Source organism: Accipiter gentilis, chromosome Z (assembly GCF_929443795.1).
Source record: "Accipiter gentilis chromosome Z, bAccGen1.1, whole genome shotgun sequence".
Classification (NCBI taxonomy): domain Eukaryota; kingdom Metazoa; phylum Chordata; class Aves; order Accipitriformes; family Accipitridae; genus Astur; species Astur gentilis.
The window spans coordinates 23,114,691-23,135,807 of NC_064919.1; positions in this window are offsets into that span (position 1 = coordinate 23,114,691).

Genomic DNA, 21,117 nt, shown 5'->3' on the forward strand with positions numbered 1-21,117 from the left:
GCCTTTGCGGGATCCCTTTCATGGGAGATGGGAGGAATTCAGGGGCTTGGCCAGAGTATAATGTTATCCAGCTAGCCCTGCCTGGCAAACTATTTCTGCAGCAACTGTTTCAGCAACAATTCTGAATTTAAAACAGCCCTCATAATAGACAGGAGGACCTGATCATGAATTCATTGTCCTGAAATTTGACAGGGTATTTGATGTCACCCCTAGCATTTAAGTAGGTCATTTTTCCAGAACAAGAGATTCAAGGCAGCTGGGTCCAGCCTCATGGTTCACATTCAGTGGATTGCTTTTAACTAAGTTGTAGCCTCTCATCTTGAACTGACATTACATATCACTCATCACTATCTGTCAGAAGTTGTATCAGTATCTGTAGCAGCTGTTGCATCTTCTGGATGAAAAGTCTCAATGTTTACCTTTAAAATGTCAATCCTTCTGCAGTCTCAGCATTCACAGACCTGTTCATCAGTTTGTTCTCAGCTGCCCTGGAGATGTGTTCAGAATAAATGAAGCAAGCAGGACAATTTAAATACAAGGAAGAAGCTGCAGTCAAAGGCACCTGCAGGTTTCACTTCACAGGCCAGTTCTCAAAGGGATCCTTCCTGCGGTGATAGCACTTGACTGTGATGTACTATTTGCATCTTGTGTGGAAGGGACTGGCATAATTTTGATAACAGACCTTCTCTGCTGAGATTTAAAGACAGCAGAATTTCTTCACTTAGGTGACTGCAAAGAGGCAAGAGATCAAAACAGTGGCATGGCTGTTGTAGTTGATACTCTATCCAGCAATAACAGCTCTATTCAGACAGCACTATGCACAATCCATGGTGTAAATTAGGAAAGCATTCTAATCTTCAGTGAAGGCTGTCAAGACGCCTGACTGCCATCTCTAGAGACTAGAGATGTAAGGAAGGAATGGTTAGGCTGTGGTGCTCTATGGCCTGCAGAAAATTTCTGGGTGAGCCTGGGAAAATCAACATCCCTACTGCCTGCCTCAAATAGTGCTGAAACAGTTTCCTTCAAATAAAGCCAGCATGCTTTTCTGGTTGTTTTGCCCTCAGACTGTATTGCACACTTCTGAATATGAAAACCTAGCAGTTTGGATGCACTACTGAATAAATTACAGGCTGACTTGGCCTGCATCTGGCCATTGCCAAAATGTTTGTGACCTGATCATGAAAGGGTGTAGCAGATAATCATCATAACCCTTAGCCTCAGTGGATTAACTACTTACTATTGATTTGGAATTCATCATCATTCTCTGATAACAGTTCTATATCCGATTTATGTTATTCCTAGAAAATACATAAAACATTTGCTTACTTTGGTGACGTAGCTAGCAGAGCAAATATTGTATTTTATTGTCCAAAATGAGAACACAAAAGTCCTATAAATAGTGACTTTCACTGTGTGTCCACAGAAAGATCCATTGCATTTGAGTTTCTAAAACCACGTGGATATTTGAAGGAAATCCATGGATGCAGAACCTGTCTCTGTTCTATAGCCTCTCTGCTATGGCAGCATGTTTCAGGGCTCCCAGAGGGACAGAAATATATAGGTTACCGATAATAAGAAGTGAAAAGTTTTAGCTACGAATCACTTCTGATATTAACTGTGTGTTGTCCATGCCTGGTGTAGTGGCTTCTAGGGGCTGTCTGCAGGTAGTAACATAAACACCCCCCCCCCCCCCATCTATCTATCTGTCTATATAAGTATTTCTCTGTCTACCTCTTTATCTATCTATTTGCTACATGTACAGAGGAAAGAGAAAGACCTTAAAAGCTGTACTCTATCATCTTAGCAATTAGTACCCTACTCCACAGCTGGACAAAGCAAATAAATACTGAGTCGTGGAGGCTGCCTGCCACTGCAACTGTAAACACAGTCCTTCCCATCTGGGTCAGAAACCTCTGGGACAGGAAGCTTCTGTTTCCACTGTGCCCTTTGTGCCTCTCCTCTCGCCGAGTGGGAACACAGCCTCTGAGACTGCCAATCCAACACCTACTGAAAGTACAGCATTCACTAAAAAACAGAAAGAAAAAAATGTTTTCCCTTGATCTACAATCCATGCTCTGCCCTTCCTCTGCACCGTTCATATATATGCACCACATAAAACCCCCACATCTAGAACAAGTTCCTTTCTGTTGATCATATGTGTGAGCACGGGATTGATCATCCAAAAGAACGAGCAGGTGGGACACAGCCAGGATGTCATTCATTAAAATCACAGAGTTTTTATTCACTGCCTTCATTGACCCTTTTCTTGGAACATTTTTGCAAAGTCCTTGTGCCTTTGTTGTTACACTGGTGTGAGTTTTTAAGGCTATTTAGAAGTGGGATACTCACTGGTGAAAAGCAGACAGTTTCTGTCTGCCTCTTTATCACAGTCAGATCAGCAAACGGTGATGAACTTCCACACGTGCACATTCTCTTCCATCAGAGCTGGAATCATCGGGGAACAGTTGCACATTGTAAATGTTTTCCATCAGTAGGCACCTATGACTATAATCATTCATCCTAAACTGTGGATTTATGATAAGGTATTATAATGCAAACTGTGACTGAAATTTGATTTTGCTGTTGCAGAAAGAGAGGGAAAAATGGATTTTCTAAGGCAGACTGATAATTAAACTCGGGAGCACTGGCAGAACAGCTGAATGTAATGGATAAGTAGTTGCTATCCTGCAATTATATATTAGAGTATTAGCAATCTCAGAAGTGGTTTGCTGTTCCATCAATGAATCCATCTGGATCATTGAATTAAAAAAAAAAAAAAAAAATCTAATTTCATTATGAGTCTTGGGGGCTATTGTATGATGTCTGCTTTTGGCTCTGTGTTAACAGCCTACCTAATTTTCTTCACTCTCTAAAATGAGATGTGGTTTCAAAGGAGCAGCTTTTCAACATTTACATAAGTACACATAACATGCTTCAAAGCAGGTGGAGTAACTTCACTCCACAGAGAAGCTCAGTAGTGCCCAATACACAATATGTCACTATAAAAGTACATTTGAAAAATAATGTACTTGAAAAAAAGAACAGTTGTGCTGCTCCAGAGTCATTGTTAAGCCCTGTTTATGGGCATTTCACTGACACAAAGGAATTTTTGTTCCCCTAAAAGAGGAAGTTAACTTAGTTAACAGTGGAATCCTCCTGGGAAAGCAAAAAATCCTGTAAAAGATTTTGAAATAAAGTTTTCACATTTCACAATCCAAAGCACGTATCTAGAGATAGGAGCTACAGAAATTACAAATGTGTCTAGATGGTGAATATGTAAATGTATTTGGAATGTGTGATATCAATGTCCTTTTCGTGAACAGACTTGCATCTAAAAAATGACAATTCAGAAACTGAAGAAAACATCCGTTTGTCAGTACGAAAAAAGCAGGAAGGGACTTTCTTGGTTTTAAACAATTGAGAGAAAGAGAGGAAAAAACCACAAAACCCAGCCCCAATTTTATAAACCCTGACATTTTAGCAAGCTAGGACTGAGACTCTTTTGTAGTAGATTCCTAATTTGTTCATTTTACACTGTCTGAGTAACTAGATCAAAAAGCAGTGTCAAATGCCCAAAGCAGTGTTTGTCAGTAGTTCTTTTTTTATTTCAAAGCATCTGAATAGAGGAAGGCTAGTACTATATTTCCAAACAGACATAGGAAGGCTCTTGTTGGCAGCCCCTTGCTGCAGAATGAATACACGCCATGAGTATAGACCATTTGTCTGCTGATTACAGCAGACCCCGGGGGAGCTGATGTTAGCTCTCATTTTCACCTCTCTTTCTCTCTCGGTGTCTCCTTGCTGTGGCAATCCTGCTTCCCCTCCTCCTCCCTGCCTTCATTTCTCACAGCTTTAAGTCGATCTGATTTGGCAGTGGTATATTTAAGACTGTTTTCCAAATTAAAATCAGACTAGGATATTTGAAATGTGTTGACTTGCCTTGAAGGTTAACACAAAGAAGAAAAAAGGAGAAGCTATTCTCATTTGGAATTCAGCACTGATCATAATGAATGTACTTGGTATTCATGTGAATCTCACATGTATTTCCTTAAGATTGCCACGGTAATTTAACACTGGTACTAAAAACACTGGGGGGAGAGGGGCACTTAAAATAAAATGTCATGGAATAAAAAAAAAAAAAGGATATACATTGTGTCTCTGCACCAACTCTACAGTTTGTCTGTTGTTTTAATACTTGATTTATAACCTTTCTCTCCCATCCCCCACTCATTTCCATAGAATTTTCTCAGAGAAAAGATGAGAAATATTCTTTTACTGTGCTAAATATGTAGCTTTATGATTCAGTACTCCCAGGGGCAGTGGTGATGTATGTGCTATCAAATTACATGGATTTTACACACCTGTTTTCTCTGATATCCAATAAGAAATGTGTACTTACTGCAGTAACCTTGCATTACTCATGCTACACTTTGGGGAGACAGAGCACGCTGCACCAAACACATTCAGTAGCCTGCTGTCTCATTTTTTTTCCCTTACAGTATTTTAAAGGGAAAAACATGTGTTATACTCCAGCAAATCATTTTCTGAGATTCGTAATTCATTTTTAAAATAGGGTAAATGGCCATATCTCAGTGACAATGCACTTCAGAGCAACACACAACTACACCAGTTGAGAATCACTTCTTCTGATGTAATTTTACCATTTTTCCACTTTTCTCTCTTTATGCACACCCTGATTGTACTTGACAGTTTTCTCCTTTTTCATTAGATTGCTGTTGCTGGAGCAACACAAGGAACAACAGCTTTTAAGGTTTAATTGTGGAAAACTCTATGTATATTCCCATATTGTTCTTATAATTGTTATAGAGTCAAAGGGTGTTTCACTCTACTCTTCAGTGTTTTACATACTTACAACTTCACTCATCTAAACCTTTGTCAGAGAACACTGTTTTTGTGCCTTAAAATCAGGAGTTGGTTCCTACTTCTCAGGGGAACAAATGAGTCACAGAGAGTGAGCGAAGGTAGAGTGGATGCATGACGGAGTAAGGAGGGGTAGGATGTAAACAAGTTTCTCTGCTGTTAAGCAGAATCTCAGCTTTCAGGTTTTTTCAAGCCTTCCTGTTTCTAAGGGAAGATCTTAAAAATGAAAACCTACTTCAATTACCCTAGAAAAACATGCAGAGAGCCTGATATCATGTAAGACATACAGGATCCATTCACCTGCACAGAGAAGCAGTTCCCTTAAAGGAAGTCCCTAATTCCCTCTCTAATCAGAGAAAAGATGCTGGACATCTTGGAAGCTCCCTGATGGAGAATCTGTCCTCTTCAGTTAAGGATTGCGGGACCTCAAGCTGGTCACAGCAGATCTCTTTCTGATGTGCTCCAGAAACATGTCTCTCCACTGATTTTTACAGAATTCTTGTTAGGAAGACTGCCTCATTAGGGATCTACATAGTGCTTCAACGCATGAGATACAAGGACTGAATGTTACACTCGTGATCAAAATAGAGAAAATACTTCAAATTGTTGACTATTTCATTGTTCATCAGTACAGGCATGAGAGGAGACGAAGCATCATGTTATAAAATACATTCTGCTCTGCATAACTCACGATGGATTTGGCCAATTATACTGCATGGGGAAACAGCCAGGGGAATTATCTTTGTTATGAGACTTGAACCACTATGTACCTGCATGCATTTTACATACACAAGTAAATGTTTTAGATAATTTCTTTTTTTTTTTTTTTTTTTAATGTGAAAATCTGTTCTAAAATACAACATAATTACAGCCAGTCTGGTTGTGGTGACTTGGGGAATAGGTCTTGATTTAGAACAAACTATTTTTTCAGTATGATTTTACAAGCCCCAACTGTATTTTAGCAGCCACTGAAGTTAAAGGCAGGTTGATATATTTTCCCTAGTAGACACCTAACAAAAGGGAGTGAGGAAAGGTGAAATAGTTGAAAATGAAATAGACCCCCACATCATGAAAGAGGGATACAGCAATATGTTACTCTCTCAGTAGTTCCCTTTGACTGAGAGGAAACTGAAATGAAGGGACTAAGGTGGTAAAAACATTGCATAAAGTCTGGCTTCACATATTTCTTGTTCAGAGTGGAAGGTTCAGTGACGGTTGTTGTAGTAATACAGGAGCTTAAGTGAGCAGATATCATTATACATGAAAAAATATAGGACTCCTGACAAAGGCCTGCTTACCATATACTGAAGTCTTGGAAATAGCTATGATCTGAATAAATATTTTTACCATGGCTGTCCTTACTTTGTCTATGCAGACTTTGGAATTAAATTACTCTTCTGCTGTGACTATTGTACTATGAAATAGAATATTCCTTTGCAGACTATATTATAAATGCTACTCTTTAATATATACATAGAGATATGTCGTGAAGAGCATGTCAACTGAAGCTTTACTAATAGAATAGACATAATAAAAGTTAATTGCTTACTTATAGGCTAATTTTTTTCATTTTTACCTACACTGAGACTGTAATCTTATTGACATTTCCCCTAAGCTGTTACGACTGAAAGTAGTACTCCCTTTTCCTTGTCCTCCACATCCTCTTGTCAGATCATTTTCAACTTGGTACATGTTTGTAAGGATATGTGATGAACAAGAGGGTTTTTAGGTAGGAAAATGTGACTAGGCAAATGCTGAAGCTGGCACTGCTAATGAGAGAAATGTCCCTGGAAACACAACTGAATAACACAGAATTGCAGTGAGTCAGCTTATGTTCTTCTTTCAGACAATAGTAAATGGCAATGAATGGCCTCCTCACTTTCAAGGTGATATCAGCACATTTTTGTTTTTCCTTGCCTTTGTTATGGAAAAAAACATCCTTGCACTTCTTCAACTACTATATTTCATATGATCTATGATAGTTTTCAGCTGAGGACTGATAACTTGTTAAAACATGCTAGCTTGATCACTTGATATAAAGTTATATGATCAAAAGCACTACTTTACCCCACATTACTATTGCAAGTTAGTCTGAAAAAGTCCTTTCACATGCAAGAAGATGTAGAAGGCAATACCCATCTAGTTACTCAGAATTAAATAGCTTCTAAGAGAAAAGAGGAAAAGACTAAGATACAGAGGAAGACATCAAAAATGTTGTGCTGAACTGGAAATTTTCTATCTTTATAAAATATATCTTTGATTTAATGTAATTGGGAGGAGAAAAGAGAAAGCAATACTAAAAGTAAATCAGTAAGAATCATTTGCTAATTAAAGTGATTGAAAAGGGGTTACTTGACCCTGCAGACGTACATTAATGTGCTTAACTTTTTATTTAAGCTCAGGGATCTGAGTAGGAATGTGCTTAGGTTTGGACTGGGAGATGAATAATGTAGGAGCGTAACACAGTTACAAGAAGAGAATGATACAGTTCACTACTGAAAAACCTCAGTTCTTTTATCTACTTTACCTATATTTCCATATAAAGCTGGTGGTAAAACTGGGCCTTGAAGTCTCATTGTGGCAAAAATCTAAGTACCTGCTCAGCTTTAGGATTTCCAGCTGTCCTTTGGACATCATCAGGTCTGTTTTATTTCAAAACATGCATGTGTTTAAAACATTAGTGGATCAGAGCCTTAGAAAGAGGCAGCATCTTTTCTGCCAGGGTAGCCTTGTTAAATTTTAAAGATTAAATTACTATTTAACAACCAGGTGCCCATTCTGTTCTCCAGAACAGAATTGTTGCAATCTGACATGACACTTTGAGCTCTGGTGTCTTGGCATTCATTTGCTACCTTACAAAGCAATGGCACCCCATGGTAAGCAGCACTGTGTTAAAATATATGTTTTGGTGAGGCAACATCAGACTGCCAGATCAGTGTCAGTATCCTTAGTTTAGGAAGTTTTAAAACACCTCATTGATAGGGAAAATGTAATGTGCATTGCTTTATTGGTTTATAGAGAATAATTCTAAATTTCAGGTCCTTAGCCAGCCTTTTCATGAATATCCTGCCTGCTAGACAGGTAAATCCAGCTGAAAACTCCCCATAAGATGTCCTGGTATCATATGCGTTATATGTTTTGGCCATAGGAAAAACAACCTTACCCCAAGAGAAGTATAGTTTTCAATATATATATAGTAACTTAAGAGAGAAATAAATAAAAAATGGAACTGTAAGATTGCATAAATTCTCTTGCTTCAGCCTGCCAGATACTAAAAATTGAAAGAATGCTTTCCACAAACAAAATTTGCATCTGTAAGTCTCTAAAGTCCTTACAAGCACACAACTCCCAGTTTAAGTTGGATGAGTCAAAAAAGATGGCAGCTGCATTAAGGAAGATGGAGCCATAACTACAGGGGAACTGCTAGGAACTGCAACATTTTCCAGAGAAAATTTTTAATGAAATTATTAACCAGATGTATTTTACAGCAAATTCCAACTCCACTAACAATCAGAATTACTAACAATTCTAGGTAGCTTTGGAATGATCTGTTTTGACCAACCCTTACTTTAGGCCTTAAACTATTATCAGAATACACACAAATAAGAGTATAAATATGAATCATACTTTTATATTAAGTTATTGCTATTTTTACCATATTATTTTAAATTATTTCAGTCTATACAAAAGAATGAAGATTATTAGTCTGCATAAAAATAATTGGTTTTGAAAAAGAAAAATGTTCTTTGTGAATTACCTTTCCAGTCCAGAACATTTGGACCTACAGAAGAGCCTCAGCCTTGAGCAAAGGCTTTGACATGGCTCTTGAATTTCCAGGAAAGGGGTCTGCAAGAGCAGGTCTTGAAAACCTGTAATATTTACTATCTAGTTTAATGATCCGAAAGTCTGTGCTGAATCAGAGGTAGAAATGTTAAAGTAATTACCCTGGAAAGTCAATTTAATGAATGCCCAATATGTGAAAGCATTATTTCTGTAATCTTTTCTATTGCCCAATTTATCATTTTTATTGTTCATTTACCTATGTTATATAGTTCTGGTATGAATTATATTCTCTAATATTCGTTTTTCTTCAATATGACTTGTTAGATAGCTAGTGAAAAGATCCTTTTTAAAGAGAGAGACCTTTGTACTTGAGAAAACTTTGAAATATAATATGTCTAAACATAAATCAATTCCCATCTCATGTTTTTTTGAAAAATTCCCATGCTCCTTACTTTAATTATCAGAAATATTTGTTTGAACAAGGACTTTAATCTCCACTATTTCATTTCAACTTTCCAATTGATTTGAAATCATGGCAATATTACTGAATTTGTGGCTTCCAGTATCCAGTCTCAGGCCTTGATTCTGCAAAAAATTATCTGCATCCATAAATTTATTCACACCAGTAATTCGTCAACTACTTAGCTGAAACACAACATGAGATTTGTGATAATGCACACAAACAAGATAGCTGACAACATCTAGTTCTAATACAAGATGTTCATACAATATAAAAGCAGTATCCTGTCCTAAATTCAGGAGTAAAATGAATTAGCTGGTGGAGAAAATGTGCCTGATTAAGACTATAGGAAACAGCAAAGAAAACCCATCTCTCAGTATGCTATGACTCAGAAATTACATTTGGAAGAAGATTGTTGAAAGAGTCTGCAGGAACCTTGAATGTTTGGGAATGACTGTGTAACTTCTGAGCTTACATTTTTCTGTGATAATGTTCTCTCTAGTATTCATAAAAAAGCCCCCCCTTAGAAACCTTGAACTGGAATAATAACTTTTATGGTAGGCACCATAGTAAAGAAGAGCATAATTCTGCACATTTGTATTTGAAAAGTTTATCCAGCTACTCAGTCTGAAATAGATTGATGAGTTGATACTAAGAAGTAAGTAGGCAAGGTGCAACTTTTAAGAAGACATTGTTGGAAAACAAAACTAAGTAAAATGGAATACTAGTCAAACAACAGCCGGGGAAAATGAGAAGAAGAAAGGTGAAGATGACGAATGTTTTGACATCCACAGGGTTCCTTTGCTCTCTTAGAGTGGCTAAAGCATGGCCAGACACTGGCTTTATGGCCAGTATAAAGGCCTTATGGTAACTGGCATGACCTCTACCTCCCGGAAGGAAATCAGGGCGTACTTACAAATATTCTGTATCCCAGCACTGCAACCTCTCCCCAGGAGGACCCTCTGCATCCACAAGAAAAGAAGAGAGATTAATCTGCACCCAGTCAGAGAATTAGGGACTGTCTGGCATATTCTTAAGAGGGAGAGAGATTAGGTCTTATTCCTATAAGCTAATACTGGCAGTTTTAAGTCCAGGTTGAGGGCAGTACTAGTGACTGTGGAATCTGAGGCTGTGCCAGGAGGAAGGGTTTAATACAATGAGCACAGAAGGCACCTCCTGAGATGGAGAGGAACAATTTTGTACAGATATGTACAATTGCTGATGTATTGGGTCTGGCTGAGATGGAGCTGATTCTCCATATGGAAACCCCCATAGTGCTGTGCTCTGCATCAGTAGCCAGAAAGGTGTTGATAACACACCAGTGTCTTGGCTACTGCTGAGCAGTGCTGGCACAGCATCGAGGCTGCCTCTCCAACATTTTTGCCCCCTCTATGGCAGGCTGGGGCTGGGCAAGGTCTCGGGAGGGGACACAGCCAGGACAGCTGACCTGAACTAACCAGACAGATATTCCATTCCATATGACGTCAGCTCAGCATTAAAAGCTAAGTAAAGGGAGACGGAAGGTGTGGGGGGGCATTAGTTATTTTATGTTTGTCTTCTGGAGCAACCACTATGAGTACTGAAGCCCTGCTTCGTAGCAAGTGGCCAGACATTGCCTGCTGATGGGAATTAGAGAATAAAATCTTTTGGTTTCCTTTGCTTTTGTGCATGGCCTTTGCTTTACTATTTGCTTTATTAAACTGTCCTTATCTCGACCTACAAGCTTTTTGTTACATTTTCTCTCCCCTGTCCACCTGAGGTGGGGAGTGATAGAGCGGCTTTGGTGGGCACCTGGCACCCAGCCAGGATCAACCCACCACAGCTGATTTTGGCATTTCTTGGCAAGATGAATTCTCCTGAATACAAACCTAGCCCAATATTCACTTTACAAAAGGACATCCTGGTGAGTGAAATACTGTTGGTGTAAAAAAAACAAGACCAGTTTCTCCCTGTTGTTGCAGCTATGGCATGCTTCAGGCCTTGGTTATCTGCTCTATCTACATGGCACCCTTATGCAGCTCATGTGCAAAAGAAAGCCATATTTAAACCTTAAAAACATTGGTCTTGCCAGTAAATATTCTATGGGGAACAAAAATTCACAATGTAGAAATGTGAAGGGTTCATTCACACACACATGGGACAAATAAGGGCTTAGCAGGAATTGGTTTACAATCCTTGTGGACTCCTGTAGAGCTAATAAGTCAAGAAATACCACTTGAATAGAATCATATGATAATCACATGATTATATTTTTTGATACATTGCATAGTGCTTAAGCATAAAAATAAAAATGCATTTAGAGCTTAGGCTGTCCTTTATTGTATCAAATTAAATCGGATTTAATGCCTAGTTGTGTGTCATGCAGATCAGATCCATTTGTACAAGACTGTACAGTGTGGAGCTGGTTCAAATGAATGAATAGCTTTCTCATTACTTCACCCTATTCTGCTGTCTCTTTTCCTGTCCTTTGTAATGTAATGGAGGACAGCTGTGGCAGTGAAGTGAATATTAACTAACCTCAGCGCCTCAGCAGATTGTGACTTTAATCCCTGCAAATACCACTAAAATCAAAATTTAATTACAGTCAGCGTAGCTCTGTTAATGCCTGAAAAATATTTAACAATTAGCGGTTGGCTTAATTAAGCAAACTGCCTTTCACAAAGCAACCTGAAAAGTTTTTCCCTGTATTTTATCCCTCAGACTAATTAGTCTGATGTAAGCTTACAGCACTTCATTTACTGTTACTGAGTCTGCTGCATTACTCATCCAGTTTCTGGGGCTTAACAGTCTTTAATGGAGGAGATGTTGTTAAAAATAGAGATTCATTGAGCACTACTACCCCTTAAAAACAAAAAATGCTTTCTAGTAAGCCAGGAAGTTTCATTAGTTATTTGTTTATATGCAGTTACATAGTTAAAGTTGTCTTATCTATAACCATATTATTTACATGGGTTCAGTATTATTATATCCAAGCTTAATGAAAAGACTCGGCTTTGCGTGGCCTCATTCAGGTATTTGTTCTGAAAATCTCTGCTAAAAAGTAAGAACTACAATGTAAAAGGCTGCTCACAGCTGACTTTGACAATTAAGCCTTGTTATTTCAATTAACATGACATTGCTTTGATCTTGCTTGTTTGTGCTTTTATGGTACAAGATCCATTGCTCTTGTTTCTGTGGATTTTACTAAAGTTGCATTCCTGAATACCTATAATTACAGATAGGCTCTGTTTGTTTTCTGAAAATACAAGCATTGCAAGAAATTCCTGTAAACTGTGGTTTGAATTATAACATTGCCACCCAGTATCCTTGAAAAAATATTGTTCAACAGTTGAAAGAGCAAGATACATTATTTCAATATTTGAAATATTGTTTTGATGTTTTGATGGCACATTTCTCCATACTGTACTGGCTAGCATAGATTCATTTAACAGTGGTGAGAGATATTTGCCTGAGGATAGTTAACTATATACATTTTCAACTTCTCAAGATAAAGTCTTACAGTTCTTTACCTCTACAGCTAATGAGTACAAAATTAATCCACAGATATATGAAGTGTATAAATACGTTTTGGAGGAGTGAGTATAATCAGCTTAACAAGAAATGGTGAATGCCCTCAGTAAAGACCACTGGTCCACACAGAGAACAGATTTTTAAATCTTTAGAAAGTTACAATTCATACAACCCCAGTAAACACCTGGAAATTCATAACATTCAGTCTGAATCTACTGCCAAACCTTTTGAAAAAAGTTTATCATGTACATAAGTATATCACATTCAAATTATTTAGAAAAGTAGAGAATGCAGCTTTACTGCTGAACTAGCTAGATAGTAAGTAAAATGTGTTTGAGAAATGAGATTGCCTTAATCCAAGTAAACAAAACTGAAATACAAAACTGATTAAGACTATTTTAAATCAGAATGGTTTATCCATTTCACATGCCTGTCTGTCACTGGGATTTACAGGAACATGGTCTAGCTGTCTGCTTTCTTTTCTACAAAGGATAGATATTATGCAGTATAGCTGAATTATTTGTTTCAATCAAATACCTGTATTTTGCTCTATACATATAGGGGTTTTTTTTCCATTTTAAAGCAGCTGATTCAGTAAAAGCTCTCTTTTGTGCCAAAGACAAAAGAAATAAGAATTAAATCAATGAGAAACAGAATGTCTGAAAGAAAATGATGCATAGTTTGGTACAATTCAACATAATTGGCAACCTTTGCTTCTGGGCTCATGGTTGATTGAGGATGGAGATTAAATTACCATTCATAATACTGGAGAGGTAGTCCATTCAAGTCATGGCTTAAATACTGAATGTTGACTGAAAAATGTAGAGAAGCACCTGGCAACTGTATAAATCCTTTTCTGGGAGTAATTTAATTTATTATGAAGGAGACAAAAAAAGCTACATTGCAAAGCTGAAAGAGGTGTAAAATTTCTTTCAACTATCATGAAAAAAAAGTGTTTTCAAATGCTTTGTGTGACATTTAGATGGACTTCAAATGCTTCTGTCTACATCATCATGTAAAGTAACTATCTCTCTGTGAATCTACACCTGCTTTACTGTTAAGCTAATGTTCTTTCACCATCAAAGTCCATTCTTCCAGTACATTTGCTCATTAAAGAATGCATAACAATTCTCCTTAATGATAGAAATAATCCACTTATAATGGTCTATTATACATCTTTTTTCCAAAAGCAATAATGCTTTTGGTTTTTTTTTGTCGAATGCTGAAGAATTTCATAATGGTATAATATACTTAAATGGTCTTTGAATTTCACTCTACAAGAGCAACATGTGTTAAAAAACAAGCAAAGCTTGATCTAATTTTATTCACCTCAGATCCAGTGTTACAACTTTTACAAGAGCTATCTTCCACTGTTTTCACAAAAGGATCATGGTACAAGCCCTAGGCTTTACCTTCTACTAGGAAACATACTTGTAAACCTCAGGATTAGAGCTCAGAAGCAAGTTCATGAACTAGGGTTTTTTTTCCTGCTTTTCCCTCTCTTGAGCTGTAATTATTACAAAGCTGCAGAAATTTCGAAGCTAAGGACAAAAAAAACTTGGTTGTATCTGTGTGTATATGTACTTGTGTAAGTGTTTAAAGGTGAAATCCTGTCTATTGTAGCACTCATGATACTCTTGCTGAATTTAAAGGGAAGCGTGTGTATGTCTGAGGAAGAATGGTCATCTCTTCCTTATGCTCACTGGCGTATTTATATGGAGTCTATGGACAGAAGCACAACTTGGCATGGCTCTATTAACTCATTATGCTAAAATAAAAAGCAGCGAATCTCTGCTACATTAATGTGGTAGAGTACTATCATACAGATGACCATTATTAGCTCCTTCCTTCCTTCATGGAAAAGGAAGCACCCAGAAAAAGCTGGAAAGAAGAAGGGCTTCACTGGGGTTAAACAGGAATGCCTTGGGATCCATTTGGATGGAGCTCTATAAGACTCATGAGGATGCAGTTGGTTTGGTATCCAGGAGGTGTCTTTGATCCCTGATCAAATTTTCAGACTTGCAGAGCTCCAGCTTCTGCTGGGATTGATGTATATACATTCACAGGTTGTGTAACTGCTACTCTAATTTATTTTAACCCTCAACCCTGCTTGCAACACTATTTCCTGAATGAGGAAACGAGAGCCATATAACTCTTTAGATTTGAGTTTAAATAAAATCAAGCCAACCAACCTCCGTCTGTTACATCTCCCTTCTCCTATCTTGCACTTCTTCCCCAGCTGGACAAATTCCTTAGCCATTGATAAATTCCTAGGTTACAGTCTAGTAAAAACTGTGCCAGAATATAATAAGAGTTTTCCACTTCTTTATCTTTTCAATTAATAGTCAGCTCTAAATCCCGCCTTCCTTTTCTAACAGGTATGATTTCTTCCACAACATTGCAGTAAAGGAAAAAACACCCTGGATCTTAAACAGGCCTGAAATAATATAGCACATGTTGACAAAAATTAGTTCATCTATGTCTGAGTCTGAGGTCAATTTTGTTACAGCAAACACATAAATCGCTTGATTTAGTTCTTTTACATGTCTATTTTATTGTTATTTCTCTGGCATTTTCGAGTTGGCCAAGTGAGTCTTTGGCTCACACATATGTATGCTAACACAAGTGCTTGAAAAAAAATCCTGGATCTTTGCAAGTTGATAAATATATCTGAATAATACTAATGAATAATATTCTGAAAGCACAGTAAAACCAGCTGCAAAGATCAATAATGATAAATATAATTTTATATGCATGCTTAGCACAAAAAAAAAGAGACCAAAGGAAGCCCCAAAATGTCACAAAACTAAAAAAAAGTTGGCAGTCTTCAAGTTTCTTACAGAAAAGTAGGCTGAAATAACATGTATTTACACATTCATTTTGTATCTTAGAATTAAATCTGTCCAATCATGTAATCCACAGATGTAATAGGAAGTTTTGATAACTTTTGCAAAACATTACATAGCTATTAGGAAAGCTTCCAATCCTAGTCAGCAAATTAATAGGTCTAGGAAACTCATATTGGATTTGGCTTATATTTGCTTACTGTGATCACTTTTTATGAATATACCAGGCTTTTGCAAATGGTACAAATCAGTTTAATATATAGCAGAATGAGTTTGATGCTACAACAATAGTGTTATAAATCAGAAGCATTACAGTCGGTCATACTGAAAGTTACAGCTTTTTTCATCACTCTTTGTATTTGCAAGCAGAGTCAAAATCACGTTTTTTTCCCCAAGTCTGGTGTGTTTGAAAAAGTCATTGTTCATGAATGTTTTCCCTGTTTCCTAGTGACATTGTTACTAGTCAAAACTAAACTATTTCTCTTGTGCTGCCTAACTGAATCATTACGCATTATTTCTTGCACATTTTTGTCTGTGATTCAGGAGAGCTCTGTTTCATAAATGGGATACCAGTAAAATGCTTGCATTAGCTGACATCATACTTCGGGCCTTTATGACAAAATTTCCCTTTACCCATTATGAAGTTGGTTATTAAGAAAAATAAGGAGTAAACATTTTATTATATATAAATTGTACTTACTTGTGGCACAGAGTGACCTTAAAAAATATGGACTATGTATTAAGTTATGGAACAAATAATATCATGATCCCTGTGGAAAAACCTTTTGAAGTTAATTCCCTGATATCATCTGAAAACACAGCAAAACTGTAAGTGGTAAAATACATTGTTACACTGGTGTTTAGAATGTGTCATGTCCCATTATCATCAAAACTTTCAGGGGTCATAATGTGGTGTCTACGACATGTTCTTGGGATCAAAATGTGATTTTTTAACACAACACTTTACTCTCAGCCAAAATTAACTTGAATGCATTTAGGAGTGTGCAGCCTCCTAGGAGATGTTTCTGCAAGAGTGAAGTTAAGGAAAGGAAATTAAAGAAAGTTATAACAGAATTAAAGCTTGTTGTAGCTAATTCTTCTTCGTGTGATACCAGAAAGGGCTCAAAAACATACATCATAGACAGGATGGTATGAAAAAGGATGGAATGAATAGTCCTGACTAACAAGACCTACTCAATTTCTGGTTGACTGAGAACCGCACATTTCTTTGAAATGATAATTTGGTATACTCCATTGATTTCTGAGCCTTTCAATTCTTCTCCAAGCAGAGGTACAGAAAGGCAAATAAGGTTATTCCAGTGTCATTTCTGGTACTGTGGGCAAACTGGAATCTTATGAAGTCTATTTTCACAAATCAACAAATCCCCCAGTGTACTTTCCAATGTAATTTCCAGGCAACTATTGTGTAAACTATTTTAATTTATAAATTTCCTGTCTCTGCTGTTTTGACAAGTTTAGGATTACTGAGAAGTAATTATTCAAGAGTCAAAGAAATAACACCCAGTATCATTATACTTTTCCCTCTTAACAGCTGACCTTATGTAAAACCAGCTTATATCTACTGTATTTGGTCATGCTGGTTTTCACAGTTACAAATCATCCCTTGTTAGTTCTTTCAACACTAGAGTGAGAGCATAAAGTCTACCAGCAAAACCAAACTGTATCAGTTTTAGACTCAGCTTAGACGTGGTCATATTGATATATTCCATTTTTTATTAGTATGGAAGTAAAACCAAAATATAACATGCTGGAACATAAACATAGAGCTCACATAACCTCTGTGCACTCATGATGAAATGTATAACTACACTTTGCATTAAAGATGCTGTAATTTTTCATTTTAATTCAGAAACTGCATTCATGTCATTCAAATGAAGTGTTATATCAATGAGACATATGTTGCTGTGGTTTAGACTACTGCATCTTGGATGTGATTAGTCTACTTGCATAAGTCCCCCTAAATGTGCTTGTGTCATGGAACAGTTATGTGGGAAATGGCTGCCTTGAGTGTGGGAGACAAGCCCTCCTGTTCCCAAACCATAGGGTCTAAGGCAAGAAGAGAGGGATAGGAAAGAACAAGATGCAAAGGCACATCCTTTGCATTTACACTTCACAGCTCCTGGATGTGGAAACTGGGCATTAATAATGTAAAGGGGCAGAAGGCACTTTAATAAATCAAGGTCTCAGAAGTTTCAGTCTCTGGGCTGTGCAGTCTGGTATCTTTTCCTCCACAAATTTCCCAGGCCTAAACCTTTCTGGGCTCAGGCTTTGGATGCATTATGTGAATTACATCCTTTTGGCGAATTTCTCTAGCATATTGACATCGGGCAGGAGCCAATGAAATAAACATTATATGAAACCAAGAGACTGATGGTGACAGCAGGTAGCACAGTCTATGTGATCCTAAGACACAGATACAGACATCTGCCAACAAGGTTAAAGAAGAGAAAGGAATACCTTTATTTTGATGCTAAGAACATCATCCAGGAAGATGGACATTTGGACTCTGCAGATGTCCAGTTGTACTCATCACTAGGACACATACATGAGTAGGGAGTGATTTGAATGCTGTGCAGTTGTTTTCCATGTTAAAAAAACCAACCCAACAGCAGAGGTAACAAATATACCAAAGTCACCATGACTTTTTACTACTAAGTAGTATTTGGATGTGAATTTGGATCACAAAGAATACAAATCCTAATTACACTCTGTCCATATTTCATGTAGGGAGAACTGTGTTTTCCTTCTACGTTATTCTAACTGCCTTTTGTCAAGTTATTTTGTCAGATTTTGCATCGCCTGCACAGTGTTAAGTGCAACCAGCTGCTGGGTATGGAAACACAGTGCTGGAACTGTGCTTCATGAAATGCTTCAGGCAGCTGGAATCACAGACTAGTACAGACTACCCAAGCATTGAGTCCAGTGGTCTGCAGGCACCTTCCTGAAATGCCCTAAGAATGTGCATCTTGCTTGCTCTCCAAAAGCAAAAACGTTCCTTAACATGATATTTAGATCATCAACAATGAACAAAAAACTACAAGAGATCAACACCAAGAATGACCAGAATGTGCCTGGCAAAGGAAATGAGAAAAAATAACACCATTTTCCTAGGTCCTCAGGATAACCAAGATACCACTAGATAAATTTCCTATGTGAAGCAGAAAGTAGGTGAAGCATTGTGCTTCAAAGAAAGCTGGAGAAATCCCAAAGGGCCCAACAGTTCTATCTGCGAAAGGATTCCTCCTTGTCTTGAAATCTCACTCAAACCCCGAGAGATTTTTCACACTCTTAGGAATACCAATACACTGTCTCCGTCCAAGATCAATTTCTGATGCAAAAGAGGAAAAACATATCCTCCTGGAAACAAAACTCTGTATCCAGAAATGTGAGGTATGTAGGGAGGGGAAAGAGTAAAAGAAAAAGAAAAAGAAAATGAGAAGGAGAGAATTCCTTTTTTGCTGCCATGGGGAACCAGAAAAATCTATAGAGTAAATACATCTCAAAGACAATCATCTGCGAGCAAGTTTCTTTTCAAAATGCTTTAGAGATACCAGCAAATCTGTCCATCCTGTGGAAAATAAGTGCCAAAATGTCCTCAGAGTGATTTTAGCAGCCCTCTAGTACCCTGGAGGCTTCCAGGTGCCGTATGGAAAGTGTGAGGATCGCCTCTTTTTTTAGGCACTTAGGTTGAAGGATCTGATTTTTAACATGTACCACAAGACAACTCAAAGCTGACTCTTATTGTGGCATAGATTCATTTCCATGGAACTTTCAAAGTCTTTTTTGAAACTATTATGATTCTACTTTCCTGTGTGAAAGGAAAGTAACCATCTGATGGTTAGAAATATTTTCATTTCTAGTCTAAACATAGTTATGGCAAATTCATATCTTTCTGCCTTGTACTTGTGCTATCTTTCCATTTAAACATCTGGAATTCCCCCAAATATACAGAATGAACGTATGCTGTTCCCCACCTCCAGTCTCTGGTTTTGTAGGTTAGGCATGATAACCTGTTTTTAATCTCTCATCCTCAACAAACTCAAAGCTTTCCTAATATTTTAGACCTTTGTACTTCTTCTGGTTTAAATCCTTTGAATGTAAGTGACCAGAACTGTACTGAACAGTACAATGAGATTTTACTTTGTAGACTGGTAGTGGTATGTAGCTTACCTGTTTAAAACGCCTTACCTCCTGAATTAATTTTTTTCAGTTACCTCAACATAGCAACTCTTAGTCATCCCATGACCAGTATGCTTATACTTCATCATCACTGCGACTGATAAGGACCTCAATAACATTGAAAATTCTTGTTATAGTGTCTTTGCATTTTGTGCTCTGAAATTTCATTCCTGTTTCTATTCCTTGTCTACAAGGTCATACTGTACTTCCCTTATGATATTTTCCTCAGTAATAGTAGCACTTTGTTACCACATGCCTATACTTTTCACCCTGAGATTTCCCGCTAGGTTTTTTCTTTTTAAGTTGAATATTTATTGAGGATTTCTGCCTGAGAGGCAGAGCATAGAGCCTGGTACAAGTGCTGCTCCCTGGCTGCCTGAGCGAGGGAGATGTGACCCAGTGCCAGGTCTGCCCCGTCACTGGGGCCAGGATTGCAGGCACCCCCATTTCTCCTGTAAATCTGGGGGTGAGAAGCAAATGTAAAATATTACTTTCATATCTGAAGAAGGAACAAAGGCTGAATGGGTCTAAATTTGGTGATTTTTTTGTTGTGAGTGCAGTTCATACTAGTGTGAGTAGGCAGAGACCCTTTCAACTGAACTCCTGTTTCTGAGTTTAGGAGGGGTTGGGAGGTGCTGCAGCACTTGAAGGGACACCTCTGAGCAAGGGAATGTGAATTGCAACCAGGCAGAGCTGAGGGCTGTTAAACATCCTCTGCACAGGACTACAGTGTCTGGAGAGGAAGGCCATCATGCAAACAAGGACTCCCTGCTGCCCCCACCCCCCACCAAGTCCTATCCCTTTTAGAGATGCTACATTCCTTTATTTTGCTGCCAGGAATGTGGCAGTGAGCATGTATCATCCATATATTTCACCTAGAGGTGTCTACTGTTTAGTCCGAAATCACCATACAAAACAGAATATTCTGAATATTCTAAAGAAAACCCCTAGCCAGAAAGCTGATAATTATCCCCAAAGTATATGCTGTTTCAGTTTCCCTTTTAGTTTCTTCCCCTCTCATCATTCCCATATTAAGGGTCATCATCTCCATCTTACATGATGATTTACTATAGGACACTGTAGGATACACTTTACTTAAGATAGATTAGGTCCACTGGATTAACCTTGTCAAAGACATCAGTTATCTTAAATATGTATATAAAAATATTAAATTAGTCTCACACAATCTACCATTGAAAAAACTACACTTTATTTTATTATTTTCACTTACCTCCATGCCCTTAATCATGCTGTTCTACAAAAAACTGTTTAAGACTTTACACAGTCCCAAATAAAAACTTCTGCGTTAGAAAGATCACTCTCTGTTCCTCTCCACATACCACCTTCACCCTGTTGGTTAAAATACAGGTACTGTTCTGCCATTGCCTAATTCTAGTTTTCTCTAATACATTAAGTTTCTTGGTATGGCAAAGTTGT